Source organism: Camponotus vicinus, unplaced genomic scaffold (assembly GCF_025532165.1).
Source record: "Camponotus vicinus isolate PSW18456_S1 unplaced genomic scaffold, iyCamVici1.0 SCAF_8, whole genome shotgun sequence".
In the NCBI taxonomy this organism is placed as follows: Eukaryota; Metazoa; Arthropoda; class Insecta; order Hymenoptera; family Formicidae; genus Camponotus; species Camponotus vicinus.
In genome coordinates, this window is record NW_028141980.1 from 14745862 (window position 1) to 14766262 (window position 20401).

At 37.2% G+C, this 20401-nt stretch overlaps 1 protein-coding gene and 1 pseudogene across 1 annotated transcript in view; one reads left to right on the forward strand and one right to left on the reverse strand.

The window, feature by feature from the left end:
* Positions 1–2800: 2800 nt before the first annotated feature.
* The window catches only part of Sv (paired box protein shaven), a 152132-nt gene continuing 134531 nt past the window's right edge, over positions 2801–20401 (forward strand). Inside the window, exons 1-2 of the mRNA XM_083106231.1 lie at positions 2801–3216; positions 3539–3580. The gene's annotated coding sequence lies outside the window, so the exon portion shown is untranslated. The remainder of the gene's footprint in view (positions 3217–3538; positions 3581–20401) is intronic.
* On the reverse strand, positions 17094–18762 carry LOC145976403 (uncharacterized; annotated as a pseudogene).

Consider the following 20401-nt stretch of genomic DNA (forward strand, 5'->3'; position numbering starts at 1 on the left):
GATCGCAATAAGAGGACCGGGACGTAGGAGGATCTGTCTCGCCGAAAGAAGCGGCCAGGGGGAGAGGGGAGAGAAAATCAGAGCGACGAAGCGGCTCGATCCGCGGACGGTCTTTATTCTCGTATCAGACGCCGGACAACATCGATGGAAGCGACGTAGGCTTATTATGGTCTCGTACAATGATCGGTACCGCGACGTGCGGAGATCTTCTCGGGAGTCTCGACGAGAGAAGACACCGCCGCGTTGTCGCGTCGAGCGGCGACCTCGTTGAATGGGGCCCCAGGAACGCGTTCATCTCGCGCACGGGGGATTATGGCGAGAGCACGGAGTCCGCCGAAGATCGACAATCCCGATTACGTTCGCGCTGACTTTATAAGCTGCTTTAAACGCTGCCATTCAAGCCGGACAGGCAGACCTCCTGACCTCATAGCTCGCGGTGCACCGATTTGGCGTTTCTTGCCGGTCCCTTTCTTGTCTTTTTCGTTGCACAATGCACGCCTCTCGCAAAAGCGAAGAGGACCTACATTCGGAAATGATCCTTGCGGCAAGTTACAAGCGACAACAAGATAATCATGCTTTTTTTTCGCAAGATGTTTTAGCATGGAAATTGTGTTGCAAAAAGTAGATAATCTGTTATGATTACATTAATTAATATCATTATAACATCATTGCCTATTTTCTTAGATTAGATGCTATAAGTGTTATATCTAAATTATTTTTTTCTATCGGAGAGAAATATATTAAAAATATGTTTATTGTCTTTAATAAGACCATTTTTACTATTTAATATGTTAGATTATAAATGATTAATGTGAAATAAAATAATTTATCCCTAAGTTAATTACAATATTATTTCAAATATATTGCTGGCAATATTTAATTAAATTTAATAATTTAAAAATAAATATTTCTCAAATACGTATTTCTGATTTTTTGAAGTAATGTTAAATAATTATTCAAATAATTATTTATCCTATTACATTTTTTCATAAATTTGTAATTTTATTTATTTTCCTCTTATTTTTCCCTTAAATTCTTTTTTATTACAAATATTTGCCAAGTACACATAATTTATTAATGATGAACTAAAATTTAAAGATGCGAATTTTCATAGCAATAGTTGAAAATATATAAGAATTTCTTTGGTGCGACCTTTTTTGTATCCAAGATCATCATGTGACGACAATTATTGTGATATGCAATAATCAAATAGCAGAGAAAAGAATTTTTTTATGGATGTAGACTCTGGAGGAATCTTTCCCTTAAATATTTTAGATACTTGGAAAATTAAAGTTCTCTGAAATAAGTCCTAGTAAAAGGTCGTTTAGCTTAGACAACGGGAAGCCGAGATTCGGCACGGCCTGTGAGAGTTCCGCTCGATCAGACCATTCTCACATGCGGTCCGAAGGATCCGTGAAAAACAATTCCATGAAATTAATAAATCTATCCCCCCGGGAGGACCTCCTACGATGCGGGCGACTTTTTAGGAAGACGGCTGCGATTTCGCGAAACGTGGGTGATCCAATTAGGCGCAGCGGCGTAAAAAAAAATCGGTCACGAACGTTACTCCCATTTACACGCAACGAGATAAATTAGCGCATGTCTTTTTGCATTAATGAGTTTTGCGATGGAACAAGGCTTTTAGCGTAGAGCATCTCCGATATTAATAAAAATAATAAAAATAAACAAATTGAGAGAATCAGTGTGCAGGACAATGAGATTAAAAAGACACGACAGATCGATTCATGGTAAATTACTTGTCGATGGATCGATCTGTTACCTGATTTCTCTTTGCAGTATTGAGTCACGGTGCTTTTTGTCGCTGCCATGGCGCATTGAAAGCAGGTGGTTTCTCACTCTCTTAAACTGAATCAGTGAAAATGTCATTGATTAATGCAAAGACACAAGATTTCACCGAAGATTAATGAGTATTTTATTGATCTTCAGTGAAAATATATTTTGTTTCTTTTTTGTCGTATGTTCTACTGGTTATGATCAATGAGACTTTACTGAAAAATCAGTAATAATCATACATGTTTGCAAGATGTAGCTTTTAAAGCTTTTTCTATTTATTTTCCTATTTATTTTATTTATTAGTAGTTCATAAGAGAAAAGTCCACATATCTCTCTAAATATATATATCTAAAATAAAAAAATCATATTTAAAATAAATAAAGTATATATGACTAATGTTCAAATTCTTTTGTGTATTATTTTGGTACTCTGTATATTATTATAACAGCATAAAAAATAATGATGTTTCGAAATATCGTTGCGCATAAAATTACTTTCCATCGAGTGGCATTAATTTTTTCCAAGAATAACGACAGCAGAAAGGAAATTTGACATTTTTCAAGTCGAAAAATTTTTCATTTACTTTCGATCTCTTTTTCTTCTCTCTTCGCCCTCTCAATATTCAATCTAATATCTATTTTGAACAGTCTTTAAACAATATTTTAAACAATCAGTTAATTCTATTTTGAAACTATTTAATCTATAGTTTTACAAAAACTTTTCTTTTAAGTCTCTAAATGAAAAATTATTTATTTCAAATACAAAGCTCAATACAATTTCTATATAAATGAAACTTTTCAAAACTTTCGAGAATAAGTATAAAAAAATAGAAATTGTTATTGTACGATTAATTAATTCCAAAATTCATAATAATGTAATATATTTTGTAGTTGGCTTTAATAAAAAATGTGTAAAAAATACTTTATAAAAAATATTTTGTATCGGCGAAGTGTATATTTATATTGCATTTTTCGTGCGTTGACCAAACCCTCCCAATGGGTACACCTTGACGTTGGTGGGAGGGCTCAGTACCTGGAAGGTTTATCCTGAAGGGGAAGCCAAGTACCCAAACGATTTTTCGATCAATATCCGCGCTTTCGTATTTTAATTATTTCGCGCATTCGAATTCGGGAGTGCCGTGAAAGTGTCGCGCGTCTATTTTTATCGTACCATGAATGGTTCGTCTTAATTTTCGAGAATGCCGTGCAAAGGCAATCAAAGTGTAAATACCGGAATATCGGTTTGAAATCGCGAAATTCAAGAGAGCCGGTTTTATCATCGCGGACGATTCGCGCGCGATCGTCATTATGAATCGTTTTTATCGTGAGTGAATGCGCGAGTGTAACAAATCTTAAAGGAGAATAATCTGAGTCTGAGAGGAGGAGGAGACCCCCCATCGGGCAATAGCGGATCAATTTTAAGGTAATTTATTATTTGTAATTTATTATTTTTTTTCTTAATTGTATGTGCGTATCTATTTTTGTTTGTTTGATTCGTTTATTTGAATAACTTCAGACAAGAATATAGAAAAAAGTTTTTATGTATTGGATCCTATTAAAGCTTGTATTTAAAAAAAAGTTTTTTTTTTTTTAATTATTGTATAGTACTATTTTTTATTAAATATTTATTTATTATTATGTGCATTGAATACAAAATTTTCGATGCGTACAATTATAGTTTTCAAAAGTATTATTTATTTTGAGATTCTTGCCATATAATTTCGATATTATATTTTATGTTACAGATCAACCTATAACTCTGTGTCAACTCGTTGTTACATCTATTGGTGAGTGACAAATCTTTATTTTATCATAAAAATCGCCAAGTATATGTAAGAGATTTTAATATATAGCATCTTAAATTTTTATTTTTTAACTTCTATTTGTTGCATATCTGAATATATGAATACTGTTATATACTTGGCGTATGTTTTTATCCTTTTTTTTTTAGAAAGTTTTTTTAATATACTGTATGTATTTTGCATATTGTTTATTCTACATATATTTTGAAAATTCACAATCGCATCTTTTAATTTTAAATTTAATCTATCAAATAAAATTTTGCTAAAATTTCTATTAACTATAAATACAGATAAATACAAGTTTAAAAGTTTGTAAAGTATGTTTTAAATTTTTACACACATGCAGTATATTTTTCGGAAGTCTTTTTATTTTCTTTTTACTAAAAATTAAAAATAAGAGCAAAATTTCGACTTGAAAAGGAAAGATTTAGGTTTTCTCTCAACCGATTATATAATTAAGTAATTTTATTATTGTTTTTATAAAGTTTTGCTTTTATCTCGATACACAATTTCAAACTCCTAAATTAAATCTAGACATTCTACATATATGTATTTTTGAAATATACATATTACATATAATTACATTTTGCGCGAGATATCCTACATTAAAATTACCATGTTCGTGCGTAACTATCGCGAGATCTCTTTCAACGAAATAACTGCGTATGAATGCAAAATACTCGATACATGGCAGACGATCATTAAAACATTACGCGTGACGTGGATATGTAATCAAATTGATCGGACCAAGGCTGGACGAAGAGATATTCTCCAAGGAAATCTCTTCGCGAGGTGTGGCATTTGAAAAAAAAGACCGAATGTTTCGCTCAGGGGCAGGTGTCATCGTTGGCTTTGTCGGGTTAAGGAAGTTAAAGGAGTAGATAAAAGGATTTACGTTAAGTACCGGCTCATCATCGCCCGAGGGCCTCGTTATCATGGTTTAATGACAGCGGGGCGTTTCAGTCGCAATGGATTACGGTACACGCCAGCTGGCAATATGAATGAATTAATAATCGACGCAAGGTGCCGGCGAGCTCGCCGAGCTGATGAAATGTTGGTGTAAATCGACATAAAGATGCGTTTCAATTGAAAGATGGAATTTTTTTAAATATCTACACCTTATAATTAAATAATTGTGTATAAAAATATTTTATGCACATATTTTATATATATATATATATGAAATTTGCGTTTGTTAAAAAAAATAAAAGTGCCACTTAAAAATGAATTTAAAAAATTTACAGAAACTCTCTTAAATACTGTTATGATGTGCTGTTTTTTATATTATTTTCCACTTCGATTTAATATTTTTTAATTTAATATTTTCTCTATCTTTATCGATATTTATAATTTTTCTCGCATACACACACTTGATAAATTTATTGATCTAATGGAAAGTTAGCTTATGCAAAGGTTAGTTTGCGAGTTTTGTAGATATCTTGAGCTCACGACGTAGCACGATATCGGTTTCGTATGACGGGGAACGTGTATAGTATTCAGGTGGACAGTGTGGGAACGCGGATTTATCCTGAAAACGACGTCGTAGGCCGCGAAACGCGACAAGTCTGCACGAGTCTGGACGATGCATTGTGGTGTGCATCATAGACAAAGCCCGGATTATTTTTCGCGGTAGCAAAGGAAGCGTGCGGTGGGTATTGTTACTGACCCCGCGAGCAACAATAGTTTCTCCTCTTGCCTTCTCGTCCTTGTTCGTGTTACACTAGTTTGGCTAGTCTTCTAGAAGAGCAGCTCGCGACGGCTGCTTTGCTTCCAAGTGTGCCTCACTTATTAATCCATTCTTCTAAATTATGCTAAGAGAATATCTTTTTTTATGAATATTTTTTTAAATTTATTATCAATTAATATATTATAATTATACAGCGAGTATCTTTTCCTTCTTCTGTATCGTCATCATCTGATATAATTAATTTAGCATTTTTCATATTCGTGGAGAATTTTCAATATAATAATTCTATGATTGACGATATCTCTATTATATCGCCGATACTTTTATTATCTATCTTGACATTAAACTTAATCATCCATAATAACAACTCACTATGTTTATGCTAGTCATTGCTTATGATTATGCGTTACGTTTTCCAGAATAATTCGAATCCAATTGTAATTTAAATCGCGATTTATACCGATTCCAATTACGTTAAACGACATTGGACTTTAACGTTACATAGAATGTTAATCAATGCGGAAAAATCATCAGGTACAAGATCGCCGAATAAACCACGCACGGGTGTCACGAGGATATTGCAAATGTGTATATCAATTTATACCCGGGTGTGCCAGGACTAATAACACGGGCTCTCGGATAGATAAGACCGGGAGCCGCATTGAAAAGCTGCCGCTTAATCCGCCCGGTCGGTCGGTCCGTTTACGAGGTAATTCAGGGGGCGAATTATGGGCGTGCGTACGAAGATTAATCAAGGGCCCCTATAGCGCGTGCACGAGAGTACACGCACATTCGCACATACGTACACCGGAACGCATTAATTCGTTGCTACTGAATGCATATTTTCGAGCGCAGATTTAGATTAGTTCTGCAATAACGAAAGAGTAAAAACCGCACAAAAATAATAATCTTATTCTTTTCGGTCATTTATATATTTGGCGATTATATTTTGGATCAACTAATACTAATACTAATTTTATATTTTTGCACTTTTTATTTTTCATGAAAGAATTTGAGTTGATTTTTTCCGATTCTTAAAACATAAATTCGTTATAAATTGGAGATAAATATCATTAACGAATTTCAAAATTATCGCGACATTCTAAAATAAAACGAGGAGTATTTTTGGACGGTTTTAAAGTTTACAGAACGAGTGTACACGCGATGCAGCAGCGAGATACGAGGGAGAGACACCGGGCCTCTAACGCACGTGTATACACGCACTTATCCGCACGCGAGTCATCGTCGTGCATTGGCCGACCTAATTCTGCGATTTGTCACGCCTCTTATTCCACACCTAGCTTTCACTGCTATACATCAGGGGGCGGACGCCGGAGGTATTAACAGCGTGACCTGGAAACCGAGAAAAATGCGAGACACACACGTTACATTCCCGAAGGGAATCTTTTCTACTGGTTAATCGTCGCATCTTATAGCAATTGTCGTCGCATAATAATCTTAGACATAAAAAAGTCTCGCTAAAAACACCGTTATATTTATTTTCCTTATATTTATTCTATAATTGCACCCTTAATTAATTAATTCTAAGTTATCTTTTTACAAATACATAACAGAACATTTATTTAAAAAATAATCATTTAATATTAATTTATAAAAACTACTAATATTATTTAACAAATAAAAATGAATAATCGAGGAGAGATTAGCCATAAAAGAAATAAATAGAACGAGTATAAAATTGTAAAAGTATATAATCCTATATAATGACAAAAATGATTATTGCAATTAATACTTTGATTTGAAGTCATTCTCACATTTCAATTTATCAAGTGAATATATATCAAATAAGATTTTAATTACAAATATTTGTATTATTATATATATATTTTTTTATATTAATCATTTATCTGATGAGATATTTTTATTTTCTATTTCAAATACACTATTTCGTCCACTCGTCTGCGCAATTTAAATGTTAAGATTGACTTCAAATTGCGCACTGTTTACATCCTTACAACTATATCTTCACATCTATAACGGAGAAAGAAAGAAGGAACGACTCGAGTGGGTGGTTTGAAATAATTATCGTGCTCGTTCCTCATCCGGCGCGATAATGACACCGACATTTACTGCATAATGTTAGGTACAACGTAGTAAAGCAGTGCTATATTGCCCGACAAGCATTGCGGACACCGTAAAGGTGATAATTCAGCGGCTTTATCAAGCGCGGCCATGTAGTGTCTTTACTGTTGATCGCTATTAATACCATTGTTAAAGTCATTGATATCGATCAACGTGTCGATACGCAAATTTCACTAGAGACACACAAGTCGTTATGTGATTCAAAATTAATGTTGTACTGTCTGTTTCTATTCTCTCTTTTAACTTTCTCAAAAATCAAAAGATATAATAAAATTACACTGTACATGTCGAGATCTCAAGTAATCTTTACAAGCGATAATTTGAATAGAAACGTTCAGATGATATCACAACGGGTGATCAGGTTTCTGATCGCAGAGATAAAACTAGACGCCGCTAGTTTTTTTAAGAATAGGATAGTGTATTGATATTATCTTGGAATCATGGTCTATAGTGTTAATTAGTTTTCATATTAAAATTTATTACGTTACATGATTGTGCAAAAATATATTTGTGCAAGTTTTCGTCTTTGTTTCTCCTTTTATAGATTTGCGTCTATGTTTTGTACGTGAACATATTTCTTTTATCATATTAGATATCTTTATTAGAATGGTTAGAATTGAGTGTTTGCTGTAACAAATAAATATTGTTATCTTTTATTAATACTTTTATTAATATCACTTCAAAGATATCTGGCATTGATAGCTCCGATAGTTCAGCTCTAATTCATCTTTAGTACCGCTATATGTAATATACATGATTCTTAGATGTACATATACTTTCTTTTAATTAATATAACATTAGCTCTTCCTGATAAACTCTCGAGTGTCTAGAGCAGACCGGAATCTCAAGTTTCAAGTTGAGCGATAAGAATTACTGAATCGATATGAGATTATTGGTACAGATATGTTTAAATAATACCAATATAAGAATGGAAATATCTATGACAAGTTAAAGTATTTCGCGATACTTCTCTTTAGTCTTCGCCAAACCGGTTCGCAATTTTAAAATAGTTTGCTTCTTCTCTTTCTCTCTCTCCACAAGAATGATCTACTACAGTAACGCTATATTCCTCGCACTTGTTTCTTCTTCCATCGCATGTTACAAGGATCATTGATTGCGTTCTTTCTCAAAGGACGACACTTTGTGTCCACTTTTGAACGGTTGTCCGTTTGTCGGCGGTCCGTTTGTTGGGTCGAGCCGATCGATCCAACGATTGATCGATCGACGGTTGCATACTTGTTGGCCGGAATGCGCGCAAGAAAGTGGCGAGCAGGAAAAAGAACGCGATGCCGAAGACAGGAAGGAGGCTGGCCGCGAATCTACGTGATTGACGAACTGTACGAGAGAGTGACGCGACGCTTTTGCCCGCGGATGAAAGGTCTCGTCCGGATTCCGAAGCCTTTTTCTTTACATTCGAGGAAGTAATTGGCAAGAAAAGCGCTCGCGTCGAGCGTGCGACTATCCATCTGGCTCAAAGTTTGCATGCTCTTTGCGCGTGTCGTGCCGACTTTTGTGTCACGTGACACGATTCCGCGAGCTTGCGCTCCTTCCTTCTGAATAGCGTCAATTTAGCGGCGGCAGAGTGACAGCGAAATTAAACGCGCGATCAAGTTCGCGGCGACAAAAAGCGTGGAGGAATCATTTCATAAAAAATACCTCATATATTGCGCGATGTATTTAGAAAGCGATGGCGCATCCGCTCCGAGCATTCGCGCGCACGCGAGAACGGCAATTAAAACCGGGAAGGATGTGGAATGTTAACGGATAATTTCTTGCACGACGCATATATACGTCTATATACATGGCGCATTCCTACCTCCTTATGCATATGCAAATATATCGAGCTTGACAAATTACAACGAGGACGCTCATTGCGTCGTCGTCGCAGCGACAAGACCTTGACAGAGGCAGGAAGATGTTCTAGGCGTACTTTTTATATTGGCGTGATATTTTACACCTATTCGATTATACAACAAGCTTATTCGTCTCATTGCACGGTAATTAATTATGTCGAATCATCTATACAACGCAAAATATGGGATATTTATTTTAATCTTTGTTTTTAATTTTTTTATTTTAATATTTATTTTTATCTTTGTGTAATTGCATGCAGTTTGAATATGAATCAAATTTATATATCATTTTACAATTATTACATTTATTTAATTTATTTCCACTAACCGTTTAGAAATCTTGAGATTCGAAATGTCAAAATACGTGCGATACCGATGTCGAATTTTATAAATAATAAATGTAATATAAGATAAAATATATATCATATAGTCTATATATAGATATAATCTAATATGTAATATTTATAATTATAAAATATTCATCATCGACACACACACACACACACACACACACACACACACACACACACACACACACACACACACACACACACACATGCTTTAATCTTTTGAATCTCAAAAAGTAAATAAATACAGACACACTATACTTATATAAATCTAGAGAGAGAAAGGGTCGACAGAATTATGGAGTTGAAATGCTAATAGTTTCAATCAATAATATTTTTCATTGATATTTTTCTTTGATAACATTATTAACGATGATATTAAATTTGAAATCTTTTAGAGCTTACTGTATAGATATAAATACGGTAAGAATTATTAAGCTACTCCAAGACGGATGTTACTTATACACGTTTTAAATATTCTCCAGCAAAGGTAACTAGAGGTGGTTTGGCAACTTGTATACTGTCAAGCAGGATTAGATCCAGTTCTCACTCGACCTGCTCTTTTTAATACATTGACGATCGTACGGGTCAATATATTTTCTGATAATTTACTAATAAATAATTTATTAAATGAACCGCTCACATTCCTAGCTTTCTTCATATCTTATAATAATTTTATATCTTTTATTCTTTTCTCTAATTTATTGAAAAGTTATGTTGATCGATGATTCATAATAAAATCTTTTCTCGTCTATTAAACAATATAGTCCATAATTTACAATAATTGATATTAAATAGATCTCTCTATATTTTTTTTATTTTACATTATATTTTAATTTATTGCCTGATGTTTTTCACTGCCTTTTCTTTCTCTAATTGCTTCTTATTTTATCTAATTATATTACATATCTTTCTATCCCTTTTTGTTATTTATATTTTTTATCATGGTTATTATTATACAAATTTAAATTTTATTTATTGTTTGAAAATTGGATAGGAAATGAAATTTTCGACAATAACGATTTCTAAACGGTTTCTCTCTTTCTCTCTTCTTTCTCTTGCTGTTCCCTGTCAGATTGAGGATTCTCTCGACAGTCTGGAGTCCAAGAGTCATCTCTTTATAGCGCGTTTCCGGTCGCGTCGAGGCTGCACGTGACTCCGATACTCTTCAATTCACTTCACAGCTACCTGTCCCAATTTAATCTATATCCCGCGCTCTTCTTCGCCGCCATCGATTACCGATACGGAGGGGGAAATCCACGCGACCGCAAGGTTCCCTCTTCTACACGTGTAAATAATACACCAGCGGGATACATTGATCCTCCGTCTTTCCCCGCGATCTTACACCTCGTGGCCTCGATCGTAGTAGTCGCGCTGTGAGTGATATTGCTGTAATGAGCGTCGGCCGAATCTCTCACACCTGAAATCACATTTCAGCCTTCTGCGAGTCGTGACTCGATCAAATTCGCCCTAGCCCTTTCCCTCCTCCCTTCTTTCCCCTCTAAATCTTTTTATTCCTTCAAATTTGCCTCTCTTATAGACTATGGGTGCAGACGCAATCGCCTTCGAACGCCAAACGTGCGCAAACAAAGCGAGAGAACTCTTGCAGAACTATACATATTGACACGTTGAATAAAATTTTACATCATAATTTTGTAACTATCACATCATAATTTTAATGACAATTTTTTTCCTCTTATCTCTCGTTTATAAAAATAAGACAGCTTTGCTTAGATTGCGTTGCGATCAAGGATCCCTAAGCGATGCGGTGAAGCCGAATACGAGCTCGTACATGTACGTCGAGGTATTGATGAGCGTGCATGATTTTTAGCGATAAAAGAGTGAACGGTTACTGGCGATGATAATCATCTGTCACGCGCTACGAGCGGCCGGGAGCATAAAGTGCACGTCGGTCAATAAAGTGCACGTGCGTCGCGCCACGTTACGTTTATCTGGTGTCGTCGACGGCGGTGCTCATTCAGAAGAGACGCTCCTCTCTTATGAATGAGTCTCAAGTACCGGTTAGATGTGTCATTAACATAGGCATGACCCGCGGCGACACCGCCGCGTCCTCGTCGTCCCGTTATCCCCGCTGCCTTGCCAGCGGCGGAATGATCCCCCGATGTAAATTGCTCCGATGCAAATTGCGTAATCATCTCTAACGATTGCTCTTGTTACAATTACTCGCTCACGTCTCTCACGCGGACAAGAGTCGCGCCTCCGCCTTCGGGTTCTCGCCTCGATCGACCTCGCGCCGAGTTCCGCGATCTTCCCGGTTTACTAGCTCGCCGACATGGCAAGCTTAACCCTCTATCTATCTGTCAACTACCGTATTGAGTATATAGAATTCGCGGCAATTCTCTTCTACAATGTATGAAGCGATGTAATCGAAAAAAGTGCACTTTCTTTTGAAGAAAGAATATATCAAAATATATATTAATTTATTTTATTATAAAAGATATTTTATTTTTGCGAAAATTGACTTTGACAATTGGAAATTTAATAATATGTGAGGCTCAAGTCGTCTTCAATTACAAATATCAAATTGTATATTTAAAAAAATGCGATTATTGAATAAATAAAAATATTATATATATAAACACATATTTATATTAAACTTCTTTTCAAAGTTGAATTATTTTAAATTGTTCTTAGAACGTTATTTTTTTGTGATTTAACAGAAATTTTTGTTATTTGATTTAAGAGCTACTGTGAAATTGAATTTGATGATATATGATATAAATTATTTGAGAAGATATAATTTATTTTTTTTTTTAAATCTATTACGGGTAATCGTTCTACATTTGTACTTTTTTCGCACGGAATAAATATCTTCTCTCGAAACATTAGAATGACAATCACAATATATAGTTGAGAAATTTAATTTCAATGAAAAGCTGAGTCTTGTCACCGTAGACGTAAAAAGGAATACGTCAACGAACGAGGGAACGATATACAAAAGCCAGCGGTCTAGCAGGTGTTTCGAAAGTGTAATCGGCCGCGGAATCGATATTCTCCGTTTGTACTTTCCTAATCGAACTTGGTAAAAAAACGCCACGGTAAATTGTAGGCGGCAATTAGGACGACGATCAAAGGGGAGGCGCTCCCGGCCGCTGCGGTTTGTATCCGAAACGATCGAATCAAATCTGTGTCGTAAAGAAGAAGGTATCGATCGGATCGATATTTGTCGTTTATTTGCACGTCGCGTTATTGTATCATATTGAGACATTATTGATAAATAATTTTACATAAAATTTAGAAAAATTAAATTTTAAATAAATTATCGAGATCGATAATTTCATGCTAATAAACCATTGAAACTCAGTTTTTTATAACATTCATAATGCTTCTTAATTTATCATATAACGCACACCTCTTCGAAAACAAAGCAAAATGATCGTCGCGAATCCAAATAGCATTCAGTATCGAATGAAAGCGAAACGACGGTCGATCAGTCGATTCGCATCGAAATCTGCGCGTTCGTTCTGCTCTATGGGATAAAATAGCGGGGAGATGGGAGGGCGCCGCGTTTACCTGAAAGCATAACATCGGTCAGGAGTGTTTCTCCGTCATGGTCCGGCAATCGCCCAGCAACCCCCGACGATGCTCGCATCTTCTGCCCACGAACTGTTAAGCGCCGCCGCTGCTCCCGAAGCGAAGCGCGACAGGTGTGACCAGGTGGTGCGCTTTTCAGGTGCTTTGCACCGACCGAGTAGGGATGACTCCTTTGAAGTCCGACAAGACCTCTATCGATTTCTTTGTTTACGTTCCATCTTGACACCTGCGATCGATCGTCCGTGCCGCGAGTCGAGTCGCCTAATCAGAAAGATTCATCGGAAAATAGTGTTTTGAAATTAATATATAAAATAAAGACCTTATAATGGAATAAAATCTTGACAGTATTTATTGTATAATATCAATTAATTCTAATAATTAATAATTAATATTATTGCGCGCGCAGTTTTACACTTACGTCAATGAGATACGAATCATATATTATACGACACTAGATTCGAAGCGCGTGCACGTTTCGAAATTACTTATCATTTGACATCGGCAAATTAGCATTACTGCGCAAAACTTATTTACAACGCTCTGTCTTTCGTATTAATAAAAGTCATGGCACCGTTACTCAGCTCGATTTCGCTTCATCGACTTTACGTAATCATTTTCTCTTGCTCTCTAGAGAGAGAAAAAAGAAAAAGAGAGAGAGACGGAGATCGATTCGACTGTCAATTTCCCGAAAGAGGGATAATGATCGGTTTTGCGCTGTTGTTTATTAGTTTGTCGCGGTCATTGTCCGTTATTGAGCATCGCGATCTTGCCTGGTCTTTACTATCGTGGGAGAGTCGTTCGATCTGGATCGCCATGAAAAGGAACGCTGGTAGGAAGAATCGCGGCTTCTCGCGCGGCATCGACCTGGTAGGTGAATAGGCCGTGTCACGGTCACTCGAGCAGAGAAACATTTAACGCTCGGCGAAATCAATGAAAACATTCTCACTAATGTTCTGAAGTTATCGAGATGTCCTGACAAGATAGTTTGGCCTAATAAGAGATGAGGGTCTATAAAAGGGTCGTATAAATTTTAGTACTTCTGTATTTTGGAGCTATGTATGTGGGATTTTCATTTTATAATAAATTGGATTTGTCGATTTCTCATATTAAATTAACTGAACAGCATTTTCGCGTAGGAAATTTAAAAGCCCTTATGTATATGAATATAAATATTATTATCTGTTTTCTTGAGTGAAATATTATTGAAAAGCAGTGAATAGTCACTGATAGTCTTAGTTATAAATATAGCAGTATAAATAAATAAAATCTCATTAAAACATTTAGACAATTAATCCATTAATAGCAATTATTTCACGATCACAACAATATTTTAAATTTAACATTTTTTCTTTTTTTCTAATTTATCGCATCTTAAGAATAAAAAAGTATATGTATATAAATTTTTGAATTTTTAAGTCTTATATGTTTCATTCCAAACATATATAATATATATGGAGACTTTCCAAGGACAATTCAAAATAAATACAAAAAATTTTAAAAATTACATTTTACAAATATGTATGATTATTAATAATTTGATTCTAGGATGATAAGTGACGATTCATTAAAATGCTAGTGCCATAATTAAATGAGATATAAGAAGAAAGAACAAAATATTTTCACTGCTTTTTTTAATCAGTGACATTTTCGCTAATTCATTTTAAGAGAGTGTCGAGAGGTGATTTTGAGGTTGCATAAAGCTAGTTATACGCGAGCGCAACGTAATACGATTATGATGCGATGTCGGCACCGCATAATAATTTGTGCATTGCGTGGATATGACGTCGAAATAGCTCAGAAAAGAACGGCCGCTGTTACCGCGCGTTGGATCTCGCATATATCACGGACCCGGACGCTCGATTCGCGCTTCCGCCTGAAATGCGAAAGTAGGATGACGGCGGGCTATTATTTATAAATGGAAACCCACCCGCGCTTCGCTCGCGTCCGCGCTATTTTCACTTTGTTACGGGAGTGAAATTCTTTTTGCAACGAAATGCGAATCGCCGACAAAGAGAGAATCACGATGCAGACTCGATAAATCCTCGTAACGTATACGTATTTATTTATGGACGCAAATGTGCAAATACGCGCGCGTTGGTCGGACATAATTTCACGTGGAAATTCACGAATTTTCACGAAAAAAAGCATATGCGTACGATGTAAAAATGCGATTTGCGTTCGCGATATATCACATTCGCGAATTAGCGCGTCATATCGTATCAGGAATTGCAATTTCTAGACTTTTGGGAAATAAAATTAAATCATCGAATAACTTTGATGTCATATGTCGCGTGCGCTTTTATCACATCCTCCTAACAAGCTTGCAGATTTATGCAGTGAGCACCGCGGATCTTTGCATTCGTATTTATAAATTCGCGAAATAATTCAAGATGCTTTATATAGAAAACCGCAGCCACTGCATCATTAAACTCGAGATTCGATCCAAAGTTGATTATTATTCCGAGATCGTTCGCGAGATATATAAGCGACGCGGCGATCCGCAAATGAGTTATGCAAATCCAAGCTCGCTCTTAGATCGCAGCGAAATGTTCCATCGCGGGTGACAACGTTATCGCCTGAATTATCTCGTCGCCCGCAGAGAGAGTCGATGGAATTCCGAGGAAAATTTTCCCTGAAAAGTCGCGTCGTATCGCGTGTTATCTCCGCGAATCGATTCCATCATCTCCTCTGATCACTCGCATCGTTTATTCCTTCGACTAACGGCAATCATCGAGCGCACCGCGCATATTAAATCTCCTGGTCGCGGCGCGAGATGGTTGACGAATCAAATTCTAGCGCCACGTGTCATCCTCCTCTGCAATTTGCATATCGAGTATTTTATCGAGCCGCGAATAACTGTTATCCACCAACGTGCGCATCCCCTCTAGTCTTATCACATCGATTGCAGCGAAAGAAGCGACTCGAATCATTATTGAAAAGTGCTCTTAACATTTTCCTATCTGTTTACATTATCGTATTTACGATACCATAGGTTTTCTGATGCGATATTTGAATAACTGACGGCTTATAAGCGTATATTATACCATGCGCTTTCCTTCTGGCGAACACGTTCGGAATATATTTCTTCGTCAATCTATTCTTTCGACAATTACGCTTCATTCACCTCCTCGTCTTCCTCTTCTCGATCACGATGGTCACGCTGGTGGGGATACGAAAGGAATGGTCGCCTTTCGGGCAGGGCAGAGTATCCACTCTCGTAGCGTTTAAGAGCCGAACGAGGGCGGGCAACCGGCTAGGACCCTCTCCGAAAGAGGGACAAGAGGAAACGTAAAAAAGAAGGAACAAAACGGAAGAAGCACAAGGACGGGACGTGTCAAACAGAGACTTGCGAGACGGACAGAGGTGGAAGCCAAGCGAACGTCGAGAGCCAGACAATGACGAATACCTCGTCGTGGCAGGAACGCGACGTGCGATTGGGAGGAACGAGAGGGAAAGAGCGAGTGTGAGACTGAAAGAGGGAGACAGAGAGAGACGAGACTGACGAGAGTGCCGAGAGAGGTCCGGAGGTGAGCTGAAACGAAAGAGAAGCCGCGGCGAGAAGCTGGTACGTTTCCTCGGCAGGGAGTCCCAGCCAATCGGAACGCGATGGGCCCCATGGGTAGGAGGAGACAGTTCCGCGCCGACAGACGACGTAATCACCCGCGGCCGCTGTTCTCTGAAACCCCTCCGGGGGCCTCTTCTCTCCGTCTCACTCCGTTCCGTCTCTCTTCAGCTCCTCCGCGTCCCGAACCCCTCGACCCCGCGAACCGATTGAGCCAGCCGCCGGACTCTCTCCTGAACGAAGTGTCCCGAACCGGCGGTCACCGGCCGGGTCCATCGGGTCACGAACTCCGCGCTGGCCACGCGACAACAAACGAGTCTGTCGACTCGCTTCAGCTTCCACTTGGGCGCTGCCCGCCGTTCGTCTGTCGGGTTGCCCTGCGATCAGGCGTTTACGGCTTGTACCCCCGGGGCACGTCGCAACATATGTCTTGCTGCCGATTTTGCGAGGACTTGAATTTTTATTTTTATTATTTTATTATATTTCGTAGATAATCGTTATATAACTTTTCCCGGGAATCAATCGTTGTCGATTTTTCAATTAATTCCATTAAAACATGATATATATTATATAAATAGATTAAAAATAATGGTTAAAAGTTTGCAAACAATTATAAATAACAAAGATAAGTATAATAGATTCATAATCATTAGATAATACATACTCTCGGGATGGAATTGCAGCATATTCTGAGAATATAATATCTAATAAAATAGTTGAGGGTGCAGAAAAATGAATCACACTCATCTCTGACGGCGATACGCTAAACTGTTCACGTGAGAAGACGAGTATATCGCTTAAAGATTGTTTCATAAAGACGTAAGAGACGCGCATTTATGTCGCATCTTGCTCTTAGCACCCGCTAGAGTCCACTATAAATGTAGCTCGAGGCGAGATCTCCCTCTCTCTCTTTCTCTCGAGCGTCTGGATGAAGCATTAAATTGAGAGACCGGTTGAGTGTCCAGTAAGAACTTAACAACGTCTTTATATCCAACGATATATTTTCCATGCGTTGGTAGCTCGCTACATACTACCCTCGATGATGCTCGAGATGATCCCTTGATAAATATTGTGATGGGCGAGTTTGCGTCGTAAAGTTATTAGTGTCGTTTATTCTCTTAGTTCTCGTCGAACACATTACGAAAGTAATCAGGGTTCTCTCTCTTTTAACGCTCATCGAGGGACATGTATTTATGTGCCACAAACGTCGGCAACGTCGTTATTAGAAACTAATCAAACAAGAAATCATGTATGTGTGAACATAATTGTTCGCGGCAATTTATTGCGGGAATTTAAAAATACTTCACGCGGGGTGACTTCAGCCTCGTTGACTTCCTACCGAGCGTTTCAAATCGGAAGTCGAACGCGATGATAGAATGCGATGATAGAGCCGATGGTCAATATACACGCTCGAACGTAGTGTGTAATTTCGTGTTATTTTCTCATTACATTCGACGATAGAGTAAAGATGAGATGTACGCGGCTGGAGGCTGCGTAATCCGCTGCCGAAACGCGCCGTTCAAGCGATAGAGACGACAATGCAACATTCTCTGATCGCGAAAATATGTTATTCAGTGGAATTTTCAAAATCTCGATAAATGAGCTCGCTAATTTAAAAATCTTACATTTTAGAATTCCATGTAAAAAGTTGATTTTTGAGCGATGAACATAAAATTTCCACCGATTCACATGCAAATGTCACGTAATGCGCGTATGCATAATATATACATATCGAGACTTGTATCGATAATAAATGCTTCTCATAACGTTGCTAGCCATAATAAATTCCCCGTTGAAACGGGCGTGACGAATAAAAATAAAAGACCGCTCGAAAAGAGGGTCGAGAGATAGGAAGCGGAACAGGCAGAAAAGACATTACCTACCTACCCTTTACGTCCGGCGCGGTTGAAAGAAAACTGCACCTGCTGCTAATTCGCCTGCCTACGATTGCATCGCCGCCACGTCTAAAGAATTGTTTTTCCGAGCGATATAGATCTTGCGTGATGTTGTGATCGATGAGAATCCATTTTCGAAACACCTTTGACTGGTTTGACTGGAATAAGTGGCACGCGTTATCGGTCATCGCACTTTACTATCGTTCTATCACATTCGAGAGCATTTTTGATGTCTGGAAAAATGTATATTGTACAAATCAACATCAAGCATTATATATGTTAAATACTAGAAATTTCTTATATTATTTTTCGCATTGTACTAAGGCTATTGAAACTTATATAATTATATTTGTATAATTATTGTACTAAAATAATATAAATTATGATTTTAATCTTATGTAAAAAAAATATCTTAAATAATATTTTGGTATGCGAGATTCTGTAGAATTTCTTATAAATGTTTAAATTAGAGAATAATTATTTTACTAATATTAAAATTTATATGACTTATAAATTACAATACAATTTTTTATATTATAAATTTATTTATTTTTTGAGATAGAGAAAAAATATATATATTTATATATACGTACACATAAATTAAATAAATTTTAAACTAAAACTTAACAAATTTAGGAATTGATATATTTATGATATATTTAGGAATTGATATATTTTAATATCGAATTTTAAGGATAAAAAACGACGTAGTATTTTCTTTAAGGATAAAAGATCCAGAAAATATAGCGCTCCTTCTTTTTTTTAAATTTGAATTTTACCTTTCTATAAAACGAGCTGTCGAGAACAACGACAGCATTGTTTATTTATTCGTTCATTAGCCCGTAGCGAACGAAAGAGCCTGCTTTCACTCCGGCCGTCGCATACAGCACATCGCGTACCTCTTTCTATTTCTCGAGTCGTGTGTTATCAGCATCTCTTATATCCGCCCAATGCCGCGGGCGAGCTGTCGATCGACGTTCACGGGGCACGCAGCTCCCCTTTTAACGTTAAGAGAAAAATAAGGCGCAGCTCGCGGTATCTCGCCGCCCTTATCTCTCCGCCGGTAATACGCGAAGCGAACGTGGATTCTTCGCGGTTGAATCGCGGCTGTAGAACGGTTCGGTCACGCGTTAAGGTCTTTATTTACGTTATCCTCTGTTTGCACGCACCCCGGACGCGATATCTGGCGAGATCAAAAGTATACGTTGATGCGGCGGCGTAAATTCGCGCCAGCGGCTCCTCACCTCCTCAACGGAAGAGATTTCGCGGTCAGTCTTAGGTACCAATTCGCGCGAGTTCCTCGCTTCGAGGATTGCTCGTCGCGTTCAATTATGAGAACCGATCTTCGCGAACCGATCTTTCATCGAATAGGTTGTCAGCCGTAAATAATCCAATCTCTAACATTGAATTCAATGTCGAAAGCCGTACATATCATTTTTTTGAATTGATTTAGCGATTATCTTAGCTTAATTTCGTGACTTTTAGTTTGACTAGTTAATTAAAGTTAATTAAGTTAACGGATCAAGTGCTCATTTGCATCATTATTAGTAATATGCTCGACAAGGATCTTTCCTGCTTATTATTTAATCTCCCCCCCGCAAAATGACAGAGTACGCGCCAATTATTTACAATGTCTCCGTCCACGAAGAAATTGATTGCGTGCGCTTCGCGTCCTAATTAAATAATTCCAGACCACGCGGTGCTCGTATAGATCAACCGAAAATTTCGGGACCGTCCAATTACCCTATCGAGCATCTCCGTGTTGTGTTCTGGCCACGACCTGACTCATTTCGCATGCCGCCAT